This window comes from Siniperca chuatsi, linkage group LG17 (assembly GCF_020085105.1).
Source record: "Siniperca chuatsi isolate FFG_IHB_CAS linkage group LG17, ASM2008510v1, whole genome shotgun sequence".
Classification (NCBI taxonomy): domain Eukaryota; kingdom Metazoa; phylum Chordata; class Actinopteri; order Centrarchiformes; family Sinipercidae; genus Siniperca; species Siniperca chuatsi.
This window is the reverse complement of record NC_058058.1, coordinates 11,886,697-11,902,862: the sequence shown is the minus strand read 5'-3', so window position 1 is coordinate 11,902,862 and position 16,166 is coordinate 11,886,697.

Below are 16,166 nucleotides of genomic sequence, written 5' to 3'. Positions count from 1 at the left end.
TCCCTCAAAACATCACTGGCAAAATAAATTTGTAGTATATAAAGATAATTTCTATGACAACATACTGTGTGCCAAACAGACAATGTGCATCTACCAAGTATAGCCTTTGGTGGTTGATGGCATTCAACCTAAAATAATTCACTTTTGTGGAGGTCTTTGTAATGGCAATGTATTTACTTCAAAGTTTAGGCCTTTTTCCATTAAAGGTCCAGTGTGGAGGATTTAGTGGTATCTAGCGGTGGAATTGCAGTTTGCAACCACTTGAATACTGCTCGCATCACCCTCCCCTTCCAAGTGTGTAGCAGAAACTACAGTGGCTGCGTAATTTGCGAAAAACAAAAGGCCCAGTCTAGAGCCAATGTTTGGTTTGTCTGTTCTGGGCTACTGTAGAAACATGGTGGTTCAACACGGCGGCCTCCGTGGAAGGGGACCCACTCTTACTGTAGATAAAAACGGCTCATTCTAAGGTAATGAAAACACAACGATTCTTATTTTCAGGTGATTATACACTAATGAAAACTTACTTATAAATATTATATTCCATTTCTGCCAATAGTGCCTCCTAAATGTTACATACTGGACCTTTAAGTTTTGTTGTCTACCCCCTGAACGCTGCTTTGACCAAATGTGCAGATGTCTCCCAAAACTCATGAATGATGACGAAGTGAAAACAAAGATTTATTTAATTAAATACCTCCACTCCTGGTTGAGCCAAAAAGTCTGAAATAAAGGCAGAATTTTTTAATAGAAGTACTTTTTTATTACTTATTTTGTCATTTGCTCTTTTGGTGTGCCCACTCTCTCTGTCAACCTTCCTCATCCACTTCTACTTCAGTCACTGATTTTGTGTTTTTCCCCAAAAGCCACAGAGTTTTGTGTATGTGTTAGTGGAAGGAATAATAAACAAGTGAGAGTAATGAGATGGCGATGCCATGTGCCGTCCCCGGTTGCCCAAATTACCATACAAAAACGCCGTCATATAGTGTTGTTTCTTACATATTACAGAGATAACAGATCCACAAAAATTGCAAGCTGTTGCTGTACTGTATTCTTGTCTATTTAGGCAAAATGTTGTTGGAGAAAGTGGGATATCTGCTGGTTCTGCAACAGATTTCTCCCTGTAATTGAATCCAGAAAGAAGTCTTTATTCTTTCATTCAGAAGGATGGACAAAAACCTGATGTTTACTGATGATTCAGTAGAAAGGGGAAAATGTTTTGACCGTTAAAATAATTGTAACTATGCTGGAGATGTCTCCATGTTATGTCAAAACATCACTTTTAGGCTGCTGTCCACAGAAGGCAGAAAAACAACAGCTCTAGGAAACAAAATTGACTAACAAATGCAGCATGCTTTCGTTTACTAGAAGCTGTTTCTTGTCTGTGTTAAAGTGCTCTAAGGTGGAATTTCCACTGTGTCCAGTTTCATGCCATTAAAGTCATTTGAATGCCAAATTAGTAAAGTCTTGTGCCAAAGATATTTGCATGTCATTTTTGTTAAGAACCCAAAGCTTAATTGCCAGTTTTTAAAATAGCATCTGGCAAAATGTTCTCTCCAACAGAAGGAAACATCAGATTAAAATTTTTAACTAAGCAACCACAATATGAATTTCTTAAAGGTCATTAAACATACATAACACACTGGGAGCCATGTTGTGGAGGACATTTGAACAAGACTGACAGGTTTGTAGGAATAATATTTTAGGTCATTACAAAAAAAAATGCTGGAAAAGCTGCTAGTGATTGCTCTACTTATTGGTCACAAATTGCTTCCTGAAGCGTTGTGACACCATAGGTCGGCCGATCTGAGGAAAACTGGTAGATCACAGGCAAAAGTGAGAGCAGCAGATTTGCCATTTCTGAGAGCACCTTAAAGGTGCTCTAATCAATACTTACAATAATTACAATTATATGTGAAAGGTGTCACTTGTAATGATGAACTGTTTTCAGCAAAAAAGTTCTGATAATCCAACTGTACACTACCTGCCCAATACCAAACAGTAGATAGACAAAGCTAGCAACTAGCTGGTGAACACAGGGGAGCATTTAGCAGCTTAAGAGCCAAGTATTGGTGTAGGTGGAGACCAAAAACAAAGCTAAAAGAGAGTAAATATTGGACTTATTTTCACCAGGTGGCCAAAAACACCACTTTAAATTAATGCTCAGTAACTGCTGGATGTGTAGATAAGTGGCATAAAATGACACAAAAAATCAGTTCATACAGGTTTAAGTTATACTTGATTTGTACTTCAGAAAATACATACTACACAGTTTGAAAAATATATATCCAATTTCCATTTTTCTATCACACTGATTTGCACATTTGTTAATCTTCTCTGGGACTTCCAATTTAGGGCACAGGTGTGTGAACATTTTCTGTAAAGGTTAATTCCAACAAGCAAGTTTTTAGGCATTTTGCTGCAATAATATGTTTCATATTTAGGTGTCTCAGTGGCACACAAGGCTGGTTCTGTTTAATTCACATTATTTATATGTTGTGGATTCAAGTCTTTCTTGTGATCGCTCCTGTGTGTCATCTCCACCCCGCCCTCTCTCATCTTTCCTGTCACTGTACGCTGTCAAATACTGAGGAAATACCATAAACAATAACAACTTCCCTCCCACTCTTCCTCTAAATAAGGCAGAGAATGATTATAAACATCCAAATGATCCAAATGCCTAATAGTTTTGCCTCTGAAGAAAAAAAAAAGGCAAAAAGACACTCTGACAGCTTCACATGGGGGAGTCCTGAGTAAACAAACGCTGATCCAGAATGCGCTGATCCAGCCTTTCCTGGGCTCCCTCGATGCAATCGCTCTCCTCCTCTCTTCATCTGTTCATTAAGGTCAACCTGATTTTTTTTGGTGCGAGTGGGGAGAGACGATGAGGAAGAGGAGGAAGATGAGCGGAGCGAGAGATGTAAGAGGATTTGGAGCTAATTAGTGGAGTAGGAGGCGAGAGAAGAAGCAGATGAGAGAGGGGGAAAGAGAAAAGGAAAGATGGGGGGTAAAATGGGGAAAAGGGAGAGAGATAGACACTGAAAAAGAGAGAGTGGGCAGGTGAATTTGCTCAGTTAGCTCCCTGGTGTTTAATATCACTCTCCCACTCTTTCTCTCCCCCACTTTTGCTGTCGTTCTCACCCTTACTTCCTCCTCCCCGTTCATTTGTCCTCCTCTCCATCGCTCTTTAATATCCCCTCTTACTTCCCAATTCCTTCTGCCCCTCCATCCCTTTGCTCGTCTTTCTTTCCCTCTCTGCTACCCTCAGTCGACTGATTTTCTCTGTTTCACACCTCTGCTATCAGAGGGGACTGGCCAGATGGATGCAGGTGTGTGTGTGGTGTGTGTGTGTGTGTGTGTGTGTGTGTGTGTGTGTGTGTGTGTGTGTGTGTGTGTGTGTGTGTGTGTGTGTGTGTGTGAGGCAGGAAGGAGGCAGTGCTGCAGAGCCAGAAGAGCATGACTAATCCTCAGTACACACACACACACAAACACACACTGAAGTTGGCACTCGCATAAACACCATTTTCCCGGTGTTGTGCTGACCTGACAGTGTACTTAGCTCCTGTCCAGGTAATTTTTCATTCAAATTGACCAGGTGCATAAAGATGGCAGCCTCTTGAAAAGGCAGTTTCAGTCATCCCTGCCCATCCCCACGATGCAATTCTAGCATTTTCTTCCAAATGTGCAAAGATGCAAACACTGGCACTTTTGACATATTCCACTTTTGAGTTTTCTTGAAATCCTAAAGATTAGTTCAGTTAGCAGTTCCCTAATAACCAGACTGTCATTTTGTTTTCTTTTTGCTGACTCATTCTTTCTCTCCCAGTTAGTCGAGGTGACTTGAAATCTGTTACATGCATAAACTGTAATAGATATTGTATCAGGAATATTCGCTGGGCTGTAGGGTGTGTAAAACCATGATCATCTCAGCTATACTACATCGTGGGTGCAGTCAGTAAAGCTGTGCGAGATGTACACAACCTACATTCCTACCTACATACAGTACAGGGCTTCAGACTCAGTGAGTATGTGCACCTAATGTCCCTACGTCCCTAAATAATCCACAATAAACAGAAAAATAACATACAATGTGGATGTATTCACCATCAGTATTTGCCTTGGCAAAGTGTATTATTTTTCCATAACTGCAGGGGTTGAGTGGATTGTCCTGCTTATACAGTACATAGCCTCTGGCCAGCAATTAACATCATTTTTTCACATTTTGGGGACTATATGGTCTTTAAATCAAAACCTCTTTGTTGGGACTGTATCTGTCAACCTTCAAGACCCTGAAAATGCATTTCCTCAAACAGCTTCTTACCACAGTATGATCCTACATGAACATGCTAAAGAACAGTTGTGGTTCTCTCACATGAGAGATTTCTGTTTGTGCTGTTTTCTCTGTGCTCTTCTCACTGGTTTGAAGTAGGTGGGGCTCGGCTGGGAAAAGTGATGTCACGTACTTCCGTGCACGAATCAGGATTTAGAAACATTTGAATAAAAATCTCCTGACAGTGGCTGGGAGGTTTGCTTAAGTTACCAGGGCTCTGTCAATCAAATCTAATTAAACCACACCCACACAGTAAGAAACAAGCATGTTTTTGTCAGAACATTAACTTTGATTGTTGCTTATTCAATGAATGTTGAATATTTAATGTTATAGAGAAATCCTTGAGATTTGAAACCACATTTTCACATATACACAATCCTCTACTACTGCAACAGGTTGGAGAAGCTGTAACCTGGTAACAGCTGAAAAGCCTTCCATCTATGTGTATTAACATGAAACAATGACTGAATGAATGATGATATTACCATATGACAATGCAGTTATCTATAATATAATATAAATAATGCACATCCTCTGGCCATGGTATAATATGGATATTAACATTGATTATTGCATGGACTCCCGTGCAGTGATGGTTGAGTGAGGCATACACAAACGTTCACACTGAAATGAGGGACAGGGCCAGAGCTCCAGGCATATCCCAAACTTTGACTGTGACATTTGGACACGTGACTGCTAATATACCAGCATTACCCACTTCCGGTCTGTGCACGATTTATTAACATAAAATACCAGCATGGGATGGTGCAGAGCTAAACAAAAACAAAAAGCACCATTATCTAATTGTTTACAGAAGTTTAGTTAGTAGTTAGTAAGACAAAGAAGAAGAAATCAGTTCATTGCCAATTAGGTTTTCACACATAAGGAATTTGCCTTGGTATTTTAGTGCATAACGGTCACAATATAACATAGTAACAGAAAAGAGAAAACATGTACTGCAAAAGTCAAGAAATATAAAATAGAAATTTACAATAAAAAAATATGTATGTATGTTTTTTTAAAAAAACGAGCTGTACTGTACACTCTAAAAACACAGTGTTGCTCAATATTGACTTAAGAATGTACAGTTGTTGACAGTAGGAAGAATATGTGCAATGTGCGAAAATAATAACCCAAGATTTGCAAAAATGTGCGTTAATGTAATGCAGTGAGTCCGATTTGGAGACTTCACGTTAATGTAACATGCAGTGTCCATGGGGCGTGATAAGCGTCAGTGTCAGTGGGCTCAGTTCAGCTCGGTTCAGCTCGGTTTGGTTCGGTTCAGTTTGGTTCAGTGTAGCGCTGTTCATCAGCGTGAATCAGTGTTGTTGATGTTGCTAAACTCATCTAGTTGTGAAGTGTAGCAGAATCAATTACACGGCTAGATGCTCCCAATTAGACTAGGCTGATCAATGTCAGCCAAGATCACTGCATAATCTCTCTCTGTCTCACACACACACACACATACTCACACACTGACACACACACATACAGACTGCATAGATGATTTGATAATTAAATCAATCTGAACAACTAGAGCTTCACTAATGAAGCAATGATCTCAGATGAATTTCATCTGAGATCATTGAGGGAAAGAAAGCCTGTGTGTGTGTGTGTGTGTGTGTGTGCGTGCGTGTGTGTGTGACAGATTGTTGTTTTGATTTTAGTCAGCATTTAGATCTGATAGCACTTTTTCCCATGCATGAGAGACAGACGGTCAGAGTGGTTCAGAGAAAGTGAGACACATGAAGCAGAGGAAGACAGAGCAGGATGAAGTTGAGAGAAACAGAAAAGAAAGCCAGAATAAAAAAGGGGGAGACAGTCAACTGGCTCATGTTTTTTAGAGGAGAAAACACCCATCAACTTGAATGTTTGCAGAAACCTCAGGTCGGTTCTCTTTTGTGATTTCACCTGAGAAAACCTTGTAAATCCAAGCACCCGAGAGACATCATTTGTCTCTCAGTGTCCAGCCTAATTTCTTCGTTGAAATCGATCAGGGTGACACTTCAGCTTGTTCGCCTCACATTAGAAGGCCACTGATGAAAACATCAAACATGTTTTATAATCACTGGATCATCCCAGATGAAGTCAGGGGCAATTAAAGAGGGCTGTGTCGACCTTCTTACAGCAGGAGTGCAACAACGCTCCATAATCACTCTGCTGACATGTGAATTCTAAATAAGCCATCGCATTGTCTAGTGGGCACTTCTCCTGAGTCAAATGAGTCTTGTGAGATGCACCTTCCCAGCCTGATGCAGGCCTAAGTGTTTTTCTGTTTTAAAAATCACACTGCTTTTAAAATTTACAGTTCAACAATATAACACGCAAAAGGTAAAAATGTTGCCCCAGCTGCCAATATTTGTACATTTTACAGCATTTTTAGAGAATTTTTACTTCTGTTTATGTCCATCAGAATTTGCAAAGCAAAAAAACTACCCTTCAATATGAAGCCATGTCTACTTGTAACATGCAGGGTCACAAGGGCATGTATAGGGCCCATGCTGTTATTTTAGCACCCTCTATAGCTTATGTACTAGGCCTTATGTGTTGGGTAGCCCCCCCCCAGGCTGGCCTATAATTCAGACTGATTATATGTTTGTCAGACCCTGATGAATAATACGCGTTGGTCTATTTGATTGCCTAAATGCTCAAAGAATAAATTTATAATACTTTTTCACATGAAGATAGAGTGCCTTGGCTTTTTTCCATGGTTGTTTGCACCACTTAACATCAAGCCTTCCTGGATCCTTTTTTTAAGAAACTGTCAGATAAATGTAGTGGAGTAAAAAGTACAATATTATCCTCTGATATGTAGTGGAGTAAAAGTATAAAGTTGCATAAAATGGAAATACTCAAGTGAAGTATAAGTACCTGTACTGAAGTACAGTGCTTAGTTACATTCCACCACTGTTTAATGGACTTAATGTCACTGCATGCTCAGATGTAAAATGTTGTCATAACCTGTAAAAGTAATGACCTAAAAGACCCAGATGGGAGGAAAGGTAATTTCTTTTAACTGCTGCTTTTTTTCAGTTCTCAGTCATTGCTTGGACCTTTCAGTGATAGTCCCACTCTCTCTGTGTGTGTGTGTGTGTGTGTCTGGCATGGACTTGCATGCATGTGTGTACACTCTGATCTTACTAGTGACAGTTTGATTAAACCAACAGCAATGAAGTCACTCTGCTGCCTGGCTATACTCCAGCTCTGCGGGGTGCCTCCGGTGTGTGTCTGTGTGTCTGTGTGTGTGTGTGTACTTGTACATCCATCTTTGTGAGGACCAATTTAAGTTTTAGACCTTGGGGGTGAGGACATTTTTGGAAAGTGAGGAGTCCTCACTTTTCGACAGACCTTCAAAGGGCTGTTTGAGGGTTCAGACTTGGTTTTAAGGATCAGGTTAGAATTAGATTTAGGTTTAGGTTAAGGTAAGGGTAGGGGTTGGGGTTAGGCATTTAGTTGTGATGGTTAAGGTTAGGGTAAGGGGCTGGGGAATGCATTATGTCGATGAGAGTCCTCACAAGTATAGAAGAACAAATGTGTGTGTGTGTGTGTGTGTGTGTATGAGAGAGAGATTGTGTTAATTGCTAATCACCAACGTGTGGTTTGCTTTCTTTAACATGCTGCTGTAGCCCAGAAAAAAAAATCCTGATTAATGACATGATCCGTTACCCCGGCGATATGATGATTAACGACATGATTCATCACCATAGCGATACGATGGAAATAAAGCCATTAATTCCACTGATCAGATGACAGAGGAGTGGTGATGGGGGTGAAAGAGACAGACAGGCAGGGTGTAGCACAGGAACATGTAAAGGGAGAGTAGGAAGGACAGACAGAGACTAAGAAATCTGAGAAAGTGTGTGATGAAGGAAAGAAAAATACAAAGAAAGGATGTGAGATTGAGGAGGTGGTGAAAAAAAGAAGGACGACAAATCTTTGCAGGCATGAAGGGGAATAAAGAAGAAAAGAAATAGTGGTGGAAATGTCATTTTAAACTGCAGACTGATAAAGTCAACCTTCCCTCTCAGACTCATACAAGCTGCTTGTATCTTGGTGCTTTTTAACTGCTTGCTGGGGCTCCTACTGGACAATGATTTAGACAGATCAAAAGAAAGAGAGAAAATACAAAAAAATGTCATCAGGTTTGGTAAAAAGTTTGGAGAGAAATCTTTACCAGTGACACTTTTTACCACCACAGAATAAGTCTCAAAACAACATGTCCAAGAAAATTAGTACTAAACGGTAAGAAAACATATAACTGAGTGAAGTCGTGTACAGTAAAGCGTGTTCCAGAGACCTCAAGGACTGCATTTTCAGTAACTGCAGTTATATTACTTCTTCAGCTGTGCCAATGTGTAGATAATTTATTTCTTACACAGCAGCATTTATAGCAACTTTTCTTACAGAGGAGACCTTTCTGAGAAAAGGTTTTAAGAGTTAATACAAGTTGATATTAAGTTGACACATGTTGATTGTTGTATGTCCATTCACAGAGCTGGTAGGATTGTGGGGCAAGTGTTCAAAACCTTGTGTTTCCAACTGAAATCACATTTAGTCATCCTTTTTTGCAGTCAAAAACAATGTCTGCTTCTTTTATTGTTAATGGTTTTTTATTATTAAAAAGAAGATAAAAAGTTCTTTGAGAAAATACAAGAAAAACTTGACAGCAGCCTGCAGTCTGAGCTGTGACATGGGAACGAGAGACAAAGTAAACAAACTTGTGTTGTATCTCACAAGCCTTGACCAGACAGGGTGTTGTTAGTGGTACTGAAGAGTAAGGACCACACCAGCATCTAACTGGACTGAAGTGACATTTGCAGGTACGTTCACATGCTGTTTAATGTGCTTCAGCTGAGCAGCTAATTAGCTATCTAGCTGACGTTATGCAGTGCACTTTTCCCCGGTGAATGTTTGGTCGCTCATTCAATAAGCTAAGATGCACGACAATGTGTTTAGTTTAATTCTCCCAGCAGAATCCTTATGGCTGCACAAATTCTTTTGAGAGCTGCATCAAAGTGCAGAGCTTTTTCTGTTTGCCATAAATGGTTAGTTCCTTGATGTAAGTGTCTCTGACAGAACTGCTTTTTCGCATGAACAAAGTGACTTGATTTGACATCCGAATATTTGTTTAGTTAGGTTTAATCTGCTTGAAGGGGCTGGCTGTCGCCCTAAAATCTATGATCATAGTTATCATACTTTATTGGAAGTGGGGGTTTTTTCAATAGATCACCTCAATGCAGCACACATTAAAAAAAAGACATTTTAGAAGTAGAGAAAAAGGTGGGATTTTGACATAAAAACAAATTATATTTTACATTTGGGGACATAAAGACACCACCTACACCACACAAAGCATTTTTGTATTTCATGGAACCATTCCTGCAGGACCAAAAAGCCCTCACTCCATTATTTTAGTGAACATGCATGACCTGCATTTAGAAAATTCTGACACTGAATCCATAATAAATAAATGTACTATACAGTTGTGTCTGTGACTTACTGTGTGCAGCTGAACAGTTTCCCCCAGCCCGAGGAGTTTCATTAGTATTGGATTCTGTGGATAGATGTTTTATAACACCGACTAAATACCCGCGTTATAAAACATCAAAGAGTTTCAAAGAGTTTCATCAGTGCTGTTTTCAATGGAAACTTTCTCCCTTTCTAAATAGGGAATCACAGCGTTTCATTATTGTGGGTTTTAGTGGGGTTTTACAGTTCAGACCTAAATGATGCTGCCAAGAAATGTTTATTGGGGAAATGCTAGTGTGTGTGTGTGTGTGTGTGTGTGTGTGTGTGTGTGTGTGTGTGTGTGTGTGTGTGTGTGTGTGTGTGTGTGTGTGTGTGTGTGTCAAGGGCCACTGCTAGGTGTGGAAACACCAGTGTGCATCCATTTTGTGATTGATATGAAACCAGATTGTTTTGGTGTTTGCTGACAGGTCGGTCTGGAAGGACAAGGGACTCTTGGCTTTCATGCTGCTCATGTGCAACTGTGTGTCTATGTGTGTGTTTTTCTGTGTGTCAGGTGTGTGTGTGTGTGTGTGTGTGTGTGTGTGTGTGTGTGTGTGTGTGTGTGTGTGTTAGAAAGTGAGTGAGAAAGCAAGAGAGCGATATGAGAGTGACGGTGTAATGTGCAATGTGTCAGGATGAAGTGTGTTCATGTTTGGCTGATCTCTTGTCTCTTGTGTTCATTTACACATGCCTGTGTGTGTGTGTGTGTGTGTGTGTGTGTGTGTGTGTGTGTGTGTGTGTGTGTGTGTGTGTGTGGTGTCATCACACCTGCCTATACATTGCCCAATTCTGTCTTTCAGGAGGGAGGCTAGTCTCTTAGTTGTTATGCTTTCTCCTCCTGGACCTCAGAGACATACAGCGACTTTTCGTGGCACACACTTTGATCACCATGCAACAATGTTTGTGTGTGTGTGTTTGGTTCTTCTGAGATGACGCAACACTAGTTTTTATGGTCTAATAAACACTCTTAGGGTGCTAAAGCTTTAGCAGGCATCTTTGTGATCTAATTAAATACTGGACACACAGCACTGAAACTGCCATCAGCCCTTTTCGTTACACAATGGCAAGTTAATCAAGAGGCTCATTTGGCAAATAATCAGTGTTTGCCTTTGAACACACTTTGAACACAGGGGAGACTGCAGAAATAGAATCTATTTTGTTCTTCTCTTGTTTTTTCCTCTATTGTTATTCTCTTATCCTCCTGTCTTTCATTTTCTCTACTCTTCTCTATTTTTCTTTTTCCTTTCCTTTTGTTTCAATTCCTCTCCTCTACATTTCCTTTCCCTTTATTCTCTCTTCTATAGTCTATAATTCTATATATAATTATATTCTGTCCCCTCCTCTCCTTTCTTATCCTTTCCTCTCCTCTCCTCACCTATCCTTTCCTTTCTTTTCTTTCATTTCCTTTCCTTATGACTCCTCTCCTCATTATCTTTACTATTGTTTCTTTGCAGTACTATCTTAGGTCTGCCCCTCTCTCTTATATAGTCTTCATCACTACAGACCGTAAGTGCTGGAACAGCTGGAGCAAATATTGCCAAACGCAAGAAAAACGCTCTCATTGAGGCGTTGCTGATTGTGTACATGTGTTTGTGAACAAGAGTGAAAGAAAGAAAGAGAGCGAGACATTAAGAGAGAACATATGAATGCAAGTCTGTGAGTGTCCCTAGACTGTGCGTGTGTGTGTGTGGATGTGTGTGTGAGTACTGACCCACTTTGTCTGTCATGCAGCAGCGGCAGCAGCTTGTGCAACAGAGCACGATGTGCATTTTTTACCAGCAACAGTCTCCTGTGCTCTGCACCGAACACACACCACCACAAAGTGTGTGTGTGTGTGCAGCCAGAACGATCAAGACCATCAACACTACAGTGCTACACAGCACTAGCTAAAGAAAACCTAGAATATAAAAAAAAGATCTCTCAAATACACCTAAAATATACATTACATTTGTTTTATTTATTCTCTTAATTTGACACACTATGCACACAAACTAATTTGACATTCATCATCAGTTTCCTGATTCGGCTGATGTTGTCTGTTGTTTGAGTATTTAGGTTTATTTTCGGATTACTTGTCGATAAAGGTATGATTACTATATTTGCACTGCCCTGCACATTTACATATTTACATACATATTACATTTTTATATACTGAGAAATTGCACAGCCGACCTACACACAGAGCCAATGTACACGTTAGTATTTTAATACTTACATTACATATATTTATATTTTTTAAATCTTTACATTTTATCCTTAATATTTCTTTTTCTAATTCTTTTTTTAACTCTTGTTTATCTATGATTATTTGTTGCATCCTTTTTAGTACAGCCTCATGAGTATGCTACCCTACATCTTCCTGCAAATATTTATATAAAACCTTTGAATTTTTAATTACTTATATGTCCCTTGCTGTTTGACATAAGGCAACAAATACCAAATAAAGATGCAATAAAAATTTAAACGGCACTATTGTGCAATTTAACAACTAGGCTCCAAAATTGAGACCAATTATAAATAAATTACGCAAAGTACAAAATTATAGAGATATTTCCTCCAACTAAAAGAGAACATTAGATCACAACTTTGACTGGAAAAGGGTTTAAATTCTTCAACCAGGAGAAAGTGAACAACCAGAGACAGATCAAGGAGGGCATCCACATCTGACATCCTCTTTGAACAGAGATGGGGGTTACGATTCCCTCTCTATAAAACTGCATTTATCATGTGACTGGCATACTTACGCCTGGTGGGGTTAAATTGGCAGGTGTTACAGATTCCAAACATGTTGATCTCATTGCTGTTACTGAAGACGTTCTCACTGGTGGAAAAAATGTAATAATAATTTACATGGCACAGAGTGAAGAGTTAAAATGCAGGGAATAAGAATCCCTTGTGCCTGGTTTTGTACAGCTGGAAGCAAGCAGTTAAGTTAAATTCAATGATCAAAATTTGCCTTTCAAATTCAGCCGTTTCCCTCAATGGGAATGTGAGGGAATGTGACCATTACAGATTATTTATTTCCCTTATTCAGCATTTGCAAGCAGAATGTAAACAATCAATAATTCAGTGTTCATTGATGTATTTGTCAATAACTTTAGTGCTGCCTATGAAGAATACATAAATGGTGTATAAACAGTTAATAAATGGTTGATGACATGCTATAACATAGTTGTAATTATATATAGTATAATCATATGTCTTCAAGAGTTTTAAACACATTTATAAACATTTATAAACATTCCTGTGAATATTATGTGTATAAACAGTACAATAAATGCTTTATAACACACTGAGGATTGGTTTGTGTATTATGTGTAAATATATATGAACACTAATTACAAAATTGTTGACAAAAAGCAATAAATTGATAAAACTTACATTTTACAATTACAACTACATTAAAGTGAGTTATCAACCATTTATGATGTATTTATATACTTCTTGTAAATATGAAAAGATGCAGCACTGATCTGTGGTTGTGTGTACTGACTGCCTGCAGTTTAACTCCAGTATAGTTTCCAGCATACTGGAAGTATGCTGTGGTACTTATGTAATATATCTATTGTGTTGCAGACATAGACTGTGTACAAGATGTGGACGTAGCCACTGTGACATCACCCATTGGTTTGTGGACTACCGCTATGAAGCCTCGAGTTTGTCATTTTGGGCGTCGCCATCTTGGTTTTTTGGAGCCAGAAGTGACCATATTTGGACGAGCGGGTTGAGCTAGCTAGCTTGGTTAGCAAGATGCATCCGTAATTCACGGTAACTGTGATATTAAATGGGATGCTAAATTTGGCTAGCTGGCTAGAAAAAACAGGCTTCAAACAAAATGTACTTACCGGAAAAAATGAACAGCCTACTCCTTAGAGAGTCTTTTAGTACAACCGAACGCTGAACAACACATTTTTAGGCGACCAAAATATTACAATTAACCTTCATGAACTGAAAACACACTGTGAAAGGGTCCAAGTTCTTAGACGACAGCACCCAGAAACAAGTTCACGGCTAGTTAAATGTACACAGTGCAGTGGATACGCATCACCTCTATCCTGATTGACAGGTCGCTGTGGTAGCGACTTCACTCACAAGGTAGCCCCGCCCTAAAGCATATTGTGTATTTTACTCTAAATGTGACCACAATTTACAAAATGAACATCATGCTGTATTGAAGAAGACTTGAAACTAGCGATTGAAGCCATAAACTCATTAGGAAACCAATTACAGAGGTAATAAATCAAGTCAGAAGCAGGGTCATTTTCTCATGGACTTCTGTACAATCTGACTTCTTTTTGTAACCAGTGGAGTCGCCCCCTACTGGTCATTATAAAGGATGCAGGTTTAAGGCTCTTCCGCATTGGCTTCAACATGTTATAGCACGATTCAGGCTGTTTTTTGTGTTTTGAGACAAATCAGAGGCATGACACAGCACGATGCAACAACAATGTAAAACCGAATGACTAATATTTCGCTGCTACTGTACAGTGTAAAAATAAATGCTTTAACACCTACAGTGCCATCTTATAGGAAATGTGATCACACTTTTCATCCACGCTCCCCTCACTCTGTTATTTTCACTCTCTCCATCTTTCTCTCTTTAGTTTTCTCAATTCAAAAGGTGCTTCATTGGCATGATGAGTGCCAAAGTACATAAAAATACATTTAGGAAACACTGTTCACTTTTTACACTATGGAAAAAATAACAAGGAATGACAAAAATAAAAATACATATGGTAAGTCATAACTATCAGATAGCACGTCAAATTTATACCTTCTTGAGTCAGGATATCCATCCATCCATTTTCTACCGCTTGGTCCCGTTAGGGGTCGCGGGTGACTGGAGCCTATCCCAGTGACTTTGGGCCTTAGGCAGGGCACACCCTGGACAGTGGCCAACTCGTCGCAGGGCTAACACAGACACAGACAAGGACAGACAACCATTCACTCTCACATTCATTCAATACGGGCAATTTAGAGTTATCAATTAACCTACACATGCATGTCTTTGGACGGTGGGAGGAAGCCGGAGAACCCGGAGAGAACCCACGGTAACACGGGGAGGACATGCAGACTCCACCCAGAGAGATTGTGTGATGTTGGTCTGGTCCGGGAATCGATCCCACGAACCCACGATCTCCTTATTGGGAGGCAGGAGCTTTAGCCGCCCTGCCACCGTGCACCCCGAGTCAGGATATAATTATTATAATAATAAATAAATTATATTTTACTCTTACTAAGTAAAATATAATTTATTATGAAATATTATAGAATTATGAAGTTGTAAGTCAAAACTATGACTCACTATCTCAAAATAATGATGTCCAATCTCTTAATTTTGGCCTCAAAAGTATATTGGGTTTTTTTTATTAACTTTATTTATATAGCAACTTTCACAACAATGTTCCAAAATTAAAACAAACAAACAAGCACCACAATTAAATACAATCTATCAAATAAAAGTACAGGGAAGAAAATAGAATAAAATACCCCAAATACAATTAAATAAGACAAAGACAGTAAAATAATACACATAAAACATAGAGGAACTTGAGAAATAAAACTCCTAACTTTTCTATTTTTTCCCTTTTCCTGGTGGAAGATAGATATTGATGAACAGCAAAATTCATCATCTACAATTACAATACATGAATGCATATAAAGAAACATGAATGCACACATGTAAACCCCTACACATTTATGACCACATGCACATTTGCATACATGCATACACACATACGTTCATGTACAATTGCATGCATAAATATGCATGATTGTACTGTATAAATACACACACACACACACACACACAGTATACAGATCTGAAACCCTCTCTCTCTCTCACACACAAGTCAACACACACACATGCTAGAGTTAATCACACACTGAGTCATCAAATGAGGATTACTCCTCTCTCCTCTTCTCTTTTCTCCTCTCTCCTCTTCTTCTCTTCTTCTCTCCTCTCTCCTCTTCTCTCTTCTCTTCTCCTCTTCTTCTCTTCTCTTCTCCCCTCTCTTCGTCTTCTCTTCTGTTCTCCTCTCTCCTCTTCTTCTCCTCTCATCTTCTCTTTCCTCTTCTTCTCCTCTCTTCTCCTCTCTTCTCCTCTTCTCTTCTCCCCTCTCTTCGTATTCTCTTCAGTTCTCCTCTCTCCTCTTCTTCTCCTCTCTACTCTTCTCTTCTACTCCATTAATGGTAGCATCATGTGTATTCTGAGTTCTGAGAGGGGAGCAACAATAGGCCAATTGGAGTGGCTTTGTGTGTTTTGTGTGTGTGTGTGTGTGTGTGTGTGTGTGTGTGTGTGTGTGTGTGTGTGTGTGAGAGAGAGAGAGAG